The sequence below is a fragment of the Paramisgurnus dabryanus genome, chromosome 10, assembly GCF_030506205.2.
Source record: "Paramisgurnus dabryanus chromosome 10, PD_genome_1.1, whole genome shotgun sequence".
In the NCBI taxonomy this organism is placed as follows: Eukaryota; Metazoa; Chordata; class Actinopteri; order Cypriniformes; family Cobitidae; genus Paramisgurnus; species Paramisgurnus dabryanus.
The window spans coordinates 33,066,273-33,078,203 of NC_133346.1; positions in this window are offsets into that span (position 1 = coordinate 33,066,273).

Here is an 11,931-nt window from a genome sequence, read left to right on the forward strand (position 1 = left end):
CAATGGTGTAATGATTCGGTTCGGTTCGATTCCCAAGACGATGCTCACCCGACTGGCCAATAGGAACATAGCCCCGCCCATGACACAATTTTCACAGGGAAAGCAAAATCCTGACACGAGAGCAAGAAATTGCAGCGAGAGCAAATAAAAGCGTTTTGAGAGAAACACTTTTTTTTAGAGAAAATGTTTTCACACTGAAAGCAAAAAATATATATTTGAGAGTTTTTTAAAAGTATTTTGAGAGATTTTTTTCTCAGAAATAATTTTAAATTTATATTTTTTATGTTCTATCATGCAAAAATACTTTCTCTCAAAAAAAATTTTTTGTGTCAAAATTGGTATGAAAACTGGTATGTTTTCTATTGGTATGAAAACTTTTTCTCTCAAATATTTTTTTTTCTCTCATAAAATGCTTCTTTGCTATCAGTCTGATAACTTTTTCTCTCAACCTTTTTTCCCCCTCTCAGATCATTTAATTTGTTGCATGTAATAAAGACACATATCTCGTTCCATACTAACAGAGCATCCCCACAAAACAAACCCCAATTTAACCCCTGAACAAATATACTATATTCTCATTATTTTTTAACACATCTATAGTTATGTGCTGGCACAGAGTTAGACCCTTTTAACTCCACACAGAAACAGCAATGCGTGCGGCATGACATAAGGAACATCCTGGATCTATTTTTTCGCTCTTCTTTATTATTATTTTTTATGTATTATAGAAGTATCGGATCGGGACTCTGTATCGGCAGATACTCAAAATCAAATGACTCGGACTCGAGGGCAAAAAAATCTGATCGGGACATCCCTGGTAGATGGATGTAGATATATATAGGTAGAGCGATAGAGAGATATGATATATTGGATGTTTATATATTTAAAGAAGAACATTTCTGGAAGCCATTAAACTTTTTGAAAATTATTAAAAAATGCTGACGCTGGTTGGCAACTTTTTTTTAAAACCGCTGGCGGGGAAAGAGTTAATATGTTATAATACAATGGGACATAATATTCACTTTAATATAATTCTGGTGGCAGTACAAGGTGAGGAATCTTTCACCAAATGCATGTTAACATCACCAAAGTAGTTGTCTGGCATTAATCTGATATCGTTCCAATAATTTTGATTCTTATGCCCATACATTGATTTTAATACTGGAATCCTGACCGATACTTTATCAGGTTTAACAAGATTACTTTACACCTGAACCCAAACTTTTTATTTTCCAGTCTCTCTACTTTTTCATGTACCCAAAGATTCTTCTGAAACACTGCTTAAATGAACATATGCAACAAACACAATGAATCAATGCAAATTCTTTTTAATTAAGTTTTATGCTTCACACTTAAGATCCTTCTATCACTCAGTAGTTATACTTAAAAAAAAATAACACCATCAGCTCCTGACAGATATATAAATGGTAATCATTTTTACTTTTTTTTTTTGCCTGTGTGAACAGATTAACACTTTTGAGGGGACTGCCATGGTCAGCAGGTGCAGAAGGTGTGAAGAGGAAAAAAATGCCAAACTGTGAATGCACACTTTAAGATATAAAATGGAGGTGTGTTGAAGGAGGCCCTATGTAGATGAGGACAACACTGAAAAGATGAATGCACCTGCTCAGTCTTTTTACAGTTCAAGACAGAGCAACTTTATGCTCTTTCAGTTTATGCCATACACTGTCAAGGTACTTGATGTAATATGCTCATAGGTCTTTGCAGCATGGCATAAGGTCAAACAAAAAAACTGTGGAGTGTGGGCTTCAGCGTATATTCTCGTATTCACGGTAAAAACAGGGTCGCGCATTTCATTTTATAGTACAAACCGCCTGTGCTGCTCCCCGCAGCTGCCAATGTTACCCATGCCATGCCTAACGCCTGTTTCACACCGCATGCGTGAGCAGCGCGTATGCGTAGCGTGAGCAGCGCGTGAGGAGAGCGTTTGCTGTGCGTGGCCATTGTGCTTTCACACCGGCTGCGTTTGCAGCGCATACTGTGCAGTTTAAATAACAGTATAAAAATCTCAAGTGCACATTACTTTATTTTACATGCATTTATGAGCAAAACCTCTTTAAGACGCTTTTTGAAGGTCAGTGTAATTTATATAACTGTGATTTGTTTAATCCACATTGTTTTCGTGCTGTTCTGGTCCGTGTAATGACAGATAAAGACACAAAACACAATTATAGACATAAAAAGCCCATGGCACATTATAAAATCTGTTTCTCTGAAGTTTTACGATAAAATAAAGAATTCACTCAGTGATTGACAGCATATAGCAGTCGATCGTGTTTCCCTTCAACAGTTAGATTTAAATTTATAGATGAATCTATTTCTCTGAAGATTATTAAGATAGATGAGGACTCATTTGCTGGGCAGAAAGTGAATAAACGCAGTCTTCTGGCAACAGTGTGTTAATATTTCATTGCTTTCTTTTAAATTGCTCAAAGTCATGACTGCTTCAAACACACTTGGCTTCACATTCGTGATTTTATTGTAGAATTACACTTTTTCGCGTCAATCCACGACCATTCAAACCATAAACAATGCACTGTCACTTTAATTGAGCGTGAGCAGCGCAGCAAAAATAGAGCCGACGCCGAAACGATAGCAGCACTGCTGCTTCAGCAACGCTCCTGCCACGCAGGCACGCGCTGCTCACGCGTGCGGTGTACATGCTTTAACTTGTTAACATGGGTGCCAAAAAAAAAACGTGCTGCTTACGCGCTGCTCACGTATGCGGTGTGAAACCGGCGTAAATCCATGACTGCGTTGGTGGTTTAAGTCAGTGACTGGAAATAAACACAAGGCAAACTGCGCCATTTGTCGATGTCATGGTGCATAGTACCCAGTGTTAAACAACAATTCATAATATTCATGCCAGTTCTGATTTAACCAGTAAAGCTGTACATTGCCCAAGTGTAGTTCAACCGGCTTTCAGTTCTCTTTAAAGATGCATTTACTAAGTAAAATTTCTTGGTCGTTGTAAAGAGTAATTGGATCTATCAGACTGAATTTTTTGTGGTAATGTTTGAACATAAATGTTTAAGATCGTTTGAATCTGAATGTAAGACAATAAGACATTTTAAGGACTTTCATTAGGCCAACTTTGTTATTTAGGGAAAACTAACATTTGAATAATGTTAACCTTGACCCCAACATTCCTAGTTAGAGCCACTAAAATCGTAATAGTTAAAATTTACTTTTGCCTATACTTAAAGCCCGTCCTCATGAGGTAAAACGGATGAAGTATCCAAAACTAAATAATAAAAAATGAGAACCCATTTAGGTGAAGAAAGTTACATGAAGAAAGAATTTTGCTTACCTTGAAATAACAATTTGGTGAGAGTGGAGGGCAGTGAAAAATCTGAAAATTAAAGATAAAATATCACAATTGTGTACATTGCAATAGCGTGCAGCAAATAATACAATAAATGTCTACGAAATTACATCACTAACGGTGGCTTGCACCAACAAGAATTAACGTAAAAAGAGCTTATCTAGAGGTTGTTGATCCCATAGTTATTTTAATTGGAGTTTTATTTTTTCCCAAATTCCGCTTTATTTTTTCCCAAATTCCGTTTTGTCCGTTTAATTTTTGCAAATTCCATTTTGTCTGTTTTAATGTTTGGCAATTATTTTTTTTACCCTTTCCTGTTCTTTTAGTCATAAAAAGAGTGTGCCTTTAATGTTAATGATTAAAATGAACACAAATACAATAGGAATGACCTTAAATTTATTGAGGTAACATTTTTTTACAATTCCTGTTTGAAACGCACACACACAAACATTTTACTCAATTCAAAGCATTGTTTAGTGTTGTTACACAAGGCTACGTGTGTCAAAGCAGTGGTGCCTTCAGAAGTGCCTTAAACACATTGGTCCAGCGCAACGCGTTGTTGTATATTGTAAACACAGTCTCTTGAAATGCATATAACTTTACAAACATACACAGGTTTATTATTTACTGATATGACTTCAGACAGCATGAACGCGCAGCTCTCTGCACGTGCGAGCAAAAGAGAGACAGAGAGCGGTCTTGATGCAGATGATTATATTTTAAACGCAAGGAATAGTTTGCCTCAGCTCGCTTGAAACGCATAAAACTGAACAATAAGGATTTGTGTTTGGACTTCAGACAGATGTGATAGCGCGTGCAAGTGAGAGATGTGCAGCGAGAGAGACGTGGATGAGAGAGTGCATGTATCTTCGCGCTCCCAGTCAATGGAATGTTGACAAAACTTACAAAATAACAGTTCTCCGGTCACTTAAAAGTCACGTGAGAACTGCTCGCAACTGAGGGCTTTAGCATAGAGTCGTGGAGAGCCGCTTCGCCATCGTTTCAGTGTTTTGGAGGGGTCTGAAATGACAGGAGGGGATGTGTCGCCCAGATTTGCTTCCCCTGGTCTGCATGTCCCACAGACATACGTTGTTCCCCCACACAAAGACAGAATTTTATTCAAAATATGCAAAATTCCGCGAAATTCCGCGTTAACGCTAGATTCCGTGTTAATTAGCCAATTCCGCGATTCCGTGATCGGGGAAATTATAGGGCCCTATTTAGGATTGGGCTGGTTTGGGTAGTTATAGTCATGGTCAGAATTATGCACCGTAGTCTGCTGGTGAACACACACTAAACAACCAAACCCAAGAACAAATTGTTGAATAAAATAATTTTTGTCTTCTTTGCATGCCAAAGTGTTCTCGTTGCTTTATAATATTATTATTGAACTACTGATGGAACATTGACCTTTTAGGTCAGGGATGGGCAACTTCGGTCCTGGAGGGGCGGTGTCCTGCAGAGTTTAGCTCCAACCACAATTAAACACACCTGAAGCAGCCAACTAAGATCTTACTAGGCACACTAGAAACTTTTAGGCAGGTGTGCTGAGGCAAATTGGAGCTAAACTCTGCAGGAGATCGGCCCTCCAGGACCAAAGTTGCCCATCCCTGTCAGTGTTTCCCACAGATCTGAAATTTACTTGTGGTGGTAGCTGGTGAAAAGGGCAATCATTATCCACCGACAAAAAATGGTCTACTATACATGTGACAAAGAACTAATAATGTGTGACACAACACAATACTTTGATTTATTAAACATTTAATATCAATTTCACATTATAGTTTATACTTTCTTTGCCATAAACAAAGCTGACACTGTTTGTCAAAGCACCACGAAAACACTTGCAATGATATATGAAGCAATTTGATGAACCCTTTTATCAAACTCAATATAATACAATACTATGTATATAGCCTATTAATAGACAGTGCAGGTCTATAGATTATAAATGTGACTGATGTTTTAATGGTAATAATTTCTATTAGATAGAGCAGCAGCAGTAAAAGTGCCTATCTCTCTATTTCTGTCTTACCGATTAAAAAAAGCTTAATCCACTCATTATTTGAGATTTAAAAGTCTTCTTTGTCCCGATGACAGGCTTTACATTACAGCTTTGCGTTTTTTAAATCCTGAGTCAGGTTGAGCTTTGCTCGTTCACTGGGCTTGACATTAGCACTGCTTTTTGCTACAATCTTTGTGCAAACTTTTTAGATTTGAGAAAAGATATGGTCTAATAATAGTAAGATTATTAAAAAATGGGATAAAGAAAATGCAGCGCGTGATCGTAACAAGAGGCAGTTGTTATCGCCTTAGAAACCGGAGACACGCTGAAACTCAATTAGACAGACACTCAGGGAACAGTGTTGCCAGATAGAGTTGATGGTTTCCAGCCCAAAAGTGTTCCAAAACCCGCCCAAACGCACAAAAAACCGCCCAAAATATTTAAATCAACATTTTGGTTTAATTTGATTAGCATTTAGTTATTTTAACTTACAAAATTAATGCAACATACTATAGCTAGCGACACCAGAACAGAACCACACTAGCAAAATGACATAACTTGTTCACAACAGCTACATTATGCTCCCTCGCCCACACGCACAATGCACTTTTACAGCGTATATTTAAGTGTTTTATGACTATTCAAATACCAAATTCGTTAATAACGTTTTTTATCTATTTATATTATTATTAATAATGTATTTTTACTCTTGATAAATAGGTGTGTGTGAAAGAGAGATCGTAAATAGGCTTACCTTAAGCAGTAAATGCAGAACAATAATAATAGGTTGTTGGTTGTGCGTTAACTTGCAAGGAAGCTGAAGAACACTGTGAAAATCTGAACTTTTCAGAACTATGTACAGTCTGGCTGAAGTTCATGGTTCCACAATTGACTAAATGACAGCCGAACATTTGGTTCTGTTCACCTGAAATGCTCCGATAATTCATCCACGGCTCAAACACGTGTAATTGATGTCCGTTTCTCACTCCAGCTGCAGCCTGCGGAGGTAGCATATGCAGGGTGCATACGTCATCCAGCCTGGTTTATTTTAGTTAACTGACCATTACATTTGCAAGGTATAAGCATATTACAACAATTTACTATTAATTAAGAATAAAAGTCAACTTTATAACTGTTAATATTCTGAAACAAGACAGTCTTGATGACGTATATGGAGCCTAGAAATGCGACCTCCGGAGGCTGCAGCATTCGCATTGAGACACGCCCGATGTATGACAAGCAACGTATACGTTGCAATCCGGAGTCCGTGTTGCAGAATTTGCAGTGCTATTTTCCGATTTAAAAGGCATTATCCATTTGCTTCAGGCCCGGGTCACTCTCCCACTCCTATCTGTAACATCTTCATTTCCCACTGAGAGAGCTGGCTGGCTGCTATCACTTGTGATTGGCTAAACGCGGACTCATCATCGGCGTGGCGTCAACACAAACACATGCAGTGTGGGCGTGTGTTTAGTAACGTCATGAAATACATGCACACTTGGGTTTTTTGTTTAATAATTAGCCTATAAAATGCACATTTCAAACCCGCCCAACTGATCCCAAACCAGCCCAATTTTTGCACACCCGCCCAAGCCAATTTTTACCCGCACAATCAAATTCAAAACCGCCCAATTGGGCGGGAACCCGCCCAATCTGGCAACACTGTCAGGGAATAGCTCCACAAAGAGCTTTTTGGACTTGTTATAGCTGCTGTTGACACAAAAAGGAAGAAAAAGAGCAAACATGACTAGATTTGAACAGACATATCTCACTCATTTTTAGTGTTTTCTGTTTTATCAGTGCTTATTGACTAAACTCTGTTATGATGAACATGTCAAATATTAGATGTAGGATATTAGAATGTTTTATACATTAAAGGATCTTTGTTTATTAAGATGCTATTGATTGCTAATTGGCTTTGTGACATTGTTTCAATGTATTCAAACTGAAATACAGAAAAGGTATCTTGACAGTCAGTCAAAACATATACTTACGAAGGCAAAGACACTCAGGGAATAGCCCTTAAAAGAGCCTTTGGGGCTTATTTAGCTGCTGTTGACACAAAAAGGAGAAAAAGAGCAAACATGACTAGATTTGAATGGACATATCTCACTCATATTCAGTGTTTTCTGTTTTATCATTGATTATTGACTAAGCTCTGTTATGATGAACATGTCAAATAATTGGATACAGGATGACAGACATATTTATTACTTACACAATTAGACAATTCACACTGAAAAAGAGAATATTTAATTCATCAGTTTATATGTAAATGCTCTGAGTTAGGACTGTGTACAATATGATCTAAAAATGCCAAAAGAGGAGAATAAAAATGAGACTGTACAACCCACTAACAATCAAAAAGCTATTAAAATAATATCGCTCGAGTAGAAGTATGGATTTTGTAGTCAAATTTTGGCGTTTTATATTTCTAATAAACGCATTTAAACTTTGAAGTTCATAAAATTTGTATTAATCTGTGAATATTAACTTGTTGGACAAAACGTGTAATTGTCTGTGCTTATTTTTGCGATAATCCAAAGTTCTATGCGATAAATCATTTACCTTTTTTGTAAGGGAACCAATATCCCGCTAACTTCCGGGTTGGTTTACAAAAACATGTCTTCCCTGCTGCACTCTGTTTACGAATTGCTCCATTCAGTGCTGTCCTCTGTCGGCCCGGTTAGTACAAAAAGTGCAAGTGTGTGCGCTTAAGACGGACATTAAACCCGGGACTTGAGCTATATGGGGAGGCTGCAGACCTGGAGCCGGTAGATTTACGCCCCTGACAGTTTTGCGCCCCTGTTGCTCCTTGTGAGTGCCCTGGCAGTTTTGCGCCCCTGTTGCTCCTCGTGCATCCAGTAGCGGGAGAGGGAAATACAACTAGGATACTAGCCTATTTAAACAACCATTTATGAGCACTATATGTATTAATATTACACATTTAAGCGAAAATTGTATAAACTTACAGTGTACACTGCAGTCTGCACACTACGGAACCACAGACAGTAAAAAGCCATATCTGGTCATCTTGGTTTTTATTATTAGAGCTCAAAATAAGGATCATGGGTTTAAATACTTTTGGATTATGATACGAGTGTATATGAACATGTTTTCCTGTGGCATTTGAAATCGATTGGACCCGGAACCCTTATGAAAGGAAAATATATCAACCAATATATCGTTTGAAATATATTGCAATATATTGTTTTACTTCCAATTTTCCAATATATTATATATTGTCAATACATGGAATAATATATTGATGGTACATATATTCTATACAGTCTTGTTCAAAATAATAGCAGTACAATGTGACTAACCAGAATAATCAAGGTTTTTGGTATATTTTTTATTGCTACATGGCAAACAAGTTACCAGTAGGTTCAGTAGATTCTCAGAAAACAAATGAGACCCAGCATTCATGATATGCACGCTCTTAAGGCTGTGCAATTGGGCAATTAGTTGAAATGGGTGTGTTCAAAAAAATAGCAGTGTGGCATTCAATCACTGAGAAATCAATTTTGTGAAGAAACAGGTGTGAATCAGGTGGCCCCTATTTAAGGATGAAGCCAACACTTGTTGAACATGCATTTGAAAGCTGAGGAAAATGGGTCGTTCAAGACATTGTTCAGAAGAACAGCGTACTTTGATTAAAAAGTTGATTGGAGAGGGGAAAACCTTTAAAGAGGTGCAAAAAATGATAGGCTGTTCAACTAAAATGATCTCCAATGCCTTAAAATGGAGAGCAAAACCAGAGAGACGTGGAAGAAAACGGAAGACAACCATCAAAATGGATAGAAGAATAACCAGAATGGCAAAGGCTCAGCCAATGATCACCTCCAGGATGATCAAAGACAGTCTGGAGTTACCTGTAAGTACTGTGACAGTTAGAAGACGTCTGTGTGAAGCTAATCTATTTTCAAGAATCCCCCGCAAAGTCCCTCTGTTAAAAAAAAGGCATGTGCAGAAGAGGTTACAATTTGCCAAAGAATACATCAACTGGGCTAAAGAGAAATGGAGGAACATTTTGTGGACTGATGAGAGTAAAATTGTTCTTTTTGGGTCCAAGGGCCACAGGCAGTTTAGACGACCCCCAAACTGTGAATTCAAGCCACAGTACACAGTGAAGACAGAGAAGCATGGAGCATGATATGGGCATGTTTCTCCTACTATCACTGCATGAAAAGAGCTGTATACGGACAAATACGGGATGGGAAATCTCTGCTAAACTTTAGGTTTGCCAGATTTTTGAGGCAGAGTGCTTGGAAAGGTAATACACCAAAGTAAACTTGTTAAACATCCAGAAACCTTACGTTTGTGGATGTATGTAGGAACTGGTGGAAGTTTCCAGGAATCCTTACAGCTGGTTGTGAGGAGGGGTGGGTGTGAGGTGTGAAGGGCTTTTTATATGTTAATGACCCACAGGTAGAGGTGTCTTCTTTGTTTTCAGAGCTGAGTGGGGTGGGGGGTTAATCATGTCTCTTTAAAGGTCTTTACACACCGGGACGTTTTTCGTGCGCGTTTATCGTCGACGTTTAACGTCTCGTGACTCAAGAACGAGCGCCAATGTGAGTGCGCACACCCACGCGAAAAGCGCGAGGCGCAAATGCGTCATTTTCAGAAAAACGCGTGGGACACGTTTTTTTGGTTTGACGCGGCGCGTTAAAAGTTGGCCGACCAATGAGATTGGCGCTTTTGTTCACGTGCCTGGCGCTGCTGAAGTTCCAGTAAAACACGACTTGGTGGCGCTCAAGCACAAAATGGTCTTGCGGAGCGCGTGGAACAGGTTAACACACAAGGAAGCATCGAGGCTGTGGAGGTTTATGAAGATGTCGGAGTTCCTCAGAACATCGACTGAATTTCGAAGGTAACGTGATATATATAAGAACATAACAATACATAGCTGTGTGGGCTATATGATTAGATTAGATTCAACTTTATTGTCATTAGACAAGTACAAGGCAACAAAATGCAGTTTAACGTTAGGTCTAACCAGAAGTGCAAAAGCAGTATAAAAAGTGCAGGATATCAGTATTTGCATAGGTGCAGGATTATGTAAAACGATGGAACAATTTACTGTGGGTGGTATGAACATAATATACAGAAATTTACAAATGGATATGTACATAATAAATTAAACTATACAGAACAGGAGTGAAATTAATATTTAGGTAGTGCATTAATGAATTTGGATTGTAACTTGTCAGTTAAGAGTGCAATGGCATAAGTTATTGTGCAGTGAATAGTTATTCTAATATTCAGTACATAGTACAGGGGTGCAAACGATGCAATTCAAGTAGTCCAGCAGTGCAAATGAACAGGGAGTATGAAATAGACAGTCCAGTAGTGTATTGAACGGACCAGTAGTGCAAATTTACATTATAACTGTGCAAGTAATAAAAATGAATATTGGTGCATTACATTATGATATGTAATGCACTGACATTGAACAGTGATTAACTTCATACCATGCATGTTCCCTGTACACCGTGTGATATCACGTTTTGTTGTTTGCACCATAATACTTTGTGTGTAACTGGAACCTGTTGTACACAAACGTGGACAATTACACTGCTTCATGTTCAAAGAAAAATATTTGGTTATTATATTCATTGCTTCTTCCTAACCCCAAAATAACTGGAAGAAATCTAAAATGCAAGCCAAACCAAAGGTCGGGTTTTAGGAGGTTAATTTGTGTTCTGTGTATAGGTAACCTAGTTTGTTTAGTCAGATGAAATACCATGAATCTAAATTACATTTGTAATCAAATATTGACCTCATGGATATCGTGGCACGGCCCTCAGTGTGAAAGATTGATTCTGATGAAAACTACATTTATCTTTACAGTGTTCACAGCAATATTTCTGCTAAAAATGATGTGAGCAAAAGTGAGGAGGCCCCAGCAAGCACGTATTCAGGATCATCCAGCACCAGCCGTGACAAGGTCCAATCTAAACAAAAGAAAACAGTCCGAGACAAACCTCTGGAGAAGTACCTCTTATTAAAAGATGCTAAAGGGGAAAAATTTAAAGCAGTGCACAGAAGAAAGAGGAGCACAGATGGAGCGCTCTGCCAGTTTTTGGTCACACCTATAGATGTTTATTATATACCATTTTATTTAGTTTTTTTTTTTATGTTTATACATTCAAGAAATACAGTTGAACATGTACATTTCATACATATGTTTATTTGCACTACAGTTCACTTAGACTTCTATCATTGTGACTTTTTTGCTCTACAGCTCTGCCAGTTCTTGTTCACACAAATTAATGTTTATTATATACCATTTTACTTATGTATTTTAAGTGATTATACATTTAAGAAATTCATTTGAAAATGTCTAATTTCTAAATGTTGATTTGCACTACCGTTCGGTTGCACTAAAGTCATTGTGACTTTTCTGGACCAACATTTCTGACTCATGTTTTATTTGATTTTACTGTCATGTCTCTGATTGTTATTGCAAACTGCAGTTCATTCACAAAAATAAATGTTTGATTAAAAAACGAATTGTAAATAACGTGCCATTTTGACACTATGCATATATTTGTACATCAGTATTGTTGACCTCTTA